Consider the following 2,402-nt stretch of genomic DNA (forward strand, 5'->3'; position numbering starts at 1 on the left):
CATTGCTTGTACAGCGTACGTTTTGATGGCAAAGCCAACTTCATCATCATCGTTCGCGTTGCTGCGTGTGTGTACAAGGGTACTGCCTGTGTGTAGTAAATGCAGCAATGTAAACGTACGAGCGCACTGTTCGTCCGTTTTCCTCACGTACACAAAACCCGCCCGGTGGGATGGTGCGGTGTGATTGTACCTGGATTGTACACATATCCCAGCTTCTAACACACATAGCTACAGCGTACGCTCCATCCCCAATCCGTGGTGCACCACCGAATCGCTGCGCTTGCGCGATCTCGGTTGAGGGAATCTTGGGAAATGGACTGTGGGCGTACTGGTTTTGCGCCATCACCAGAGGTCTTTTGGATCATTCGGTTTACTCTCGCCTCAAATGCCAGAAAATAAAGGGCTTACTTGCACAAGGTCCTAAATCGGTTCTAGGAACACTACCCCCTGAAAAACCACCCTCCGGATAACTACCACCCGGATAATTACCCCCCAGGAAAATCCCCCCCTAGGGCAACTACTTTACCCCCGGACAACTATCCTCCAAGGGCAATTACCCTCCAGGGTAATTACCCCCTAGGACAACTACCCCCCGGACAACTACCCTCCTAGGGCAATCACCCCCAGGGCAATTCCCCCTTAGTAAACTACCCCCTGGATAACTACCCCTCGGATAACTACCCCTGGATAACTACCCCCTGGATAACTACCCCCGGAATACTACCCCCTGGGTAACTAACCCCCCCCCCCCCCCCCCGAGAACTACCCTCTGGATAAAGTCTACCCCCGGAGAACTACACTCTGGGTAACTACCCCCCGGATACTACGCACCCCCGGATAACTACCTTCCGGATAATTAACCCCCCCCCCCCGGATAATTACCCTCCAGATAACTACCCCCCAGATAATTACCACCAGGATAACTATCCCCAGGTTAACTACCCCTCCTCCGATAACTAGACCCCAGATAACTTCCACCGATAACTACCCCCTCCGATAACTTCCCATGGATGATTACCCCGGATAAGTAGGCCTACAACTCCCCCTCCCCTATATAACTATCAAAAGGAAAATTACCCCCAGGACAGTGCACCACGTCAATTACCCCCTGGATAACTACCTCCCGGGTCATTGCCCCCCCCCCCCCCCAAAAAAAAAAAAAAAAAAACTCTTACTTTTAATAAACAGAATATTATTACTACAGGAAACGAAGTTCTTTGTGTCATTTGCCAGGAATCACGGAGATGCCATATTGATACTTCATCTTACGAAAACAACATCTTAAGATTTACGATTTGTATCGTTTGCATTTAGGACGATTTATGTACAACTTCTGTATTTTGACTCTATATGTTCATCAAAAACGAAACTGTCTCTGCATATCCTACCCGGTAATCCAGTAAATATCAATGCCTTTAACCAAAACTATTTTCGCTAAATCTTTTCTTTTACTGTTCCGAAATTTCGGATTTCTCTTGATAGTAGTATAAAAGAAGTTTTAAGTTTGAATGCCTTTACCACTGAACTAAAGACATTTTGAAGAAATGTTACACTTCACTTTTTGCAATATATTTTTTTAACCACAATCGTCTATCGTTTACCACAACTCCATGTAACACTTCTTTATTTTGAGGAGCTTATATCTCATGCCTCACGTGCCCTGGTTTTGACCCATCATCTTCCTCTTCCCTCTCGCTTTTCTCTGTCCATGTACAACGAAGGTAGTCTATTCCTGTCATTCATTACTCACCTTTCCTCTTTCTCTCATTACAAGGGATTTATCTCGTGTGTGTCCATGTGCAGTGCACTCCCGTTATGACGAAATGCTCAGGACCGGCAGTTGCTTTTGTTTTTTCGTTTTAAACGAAATTTCGTTATAACCGAACAAATAATTATAATATGCAATGTATAACGGAAAGAAGGAAATGGGAGAGTGCCTTTTTAATTTCGTTTAAATATTACATTTTAAAAAGAGCATAAAGTTGTTTGTGTTGTCACACATGTGTAGAAAATGACGGTGTATAGGATTTGGTTATACAGTTCGCTATTCCAAAGGTTCTTTTCTTACTTAAATACGTTACTCCGAAGGCTCCTTATTCCGAAGTTTAGCCATTCCCGGGATTCCGATGGTTTGTTTATCTGAAGGTTCGCATTTCCGAAGAATCATTATTCCGAAAGGTCATGATTTAGATTAAAATAATATATTGTTCATTTTCCGAAAGTTCGTTGATCTGAAAATGAAATGAGGTTCGTCATTCTGAAGGTTAATTAATAATATAAATCAAGAAAAAAAAAATGAGAAAGGTTCACTATTCAGAAAGTCCGTTGTTCCGAAAGCTTTTTCATCCGAAAATGAAATAAGGTTCGTTATTCCGAAGAAAGTGTGTTAATGAAAAAAAAAA

The sequence above is a fragment of the Diadema antillarum genome, unplaced genomic scaffold, assembly GCF_040938485.1.
Source record: "Diadema antillarum isolate AM-2024a unplaced genomic scaffold, OU_Dant_1.0 seq00000130_RagTag, whole genome shotgun sequence".
Classification (NCBI taxonomy): domain Eukaryota; kingdom Metazoa; phylum Echinodermata; class Echinoidea; order Diadematoida; family Diadematidae; genus Diadema; species Diadema antillarum.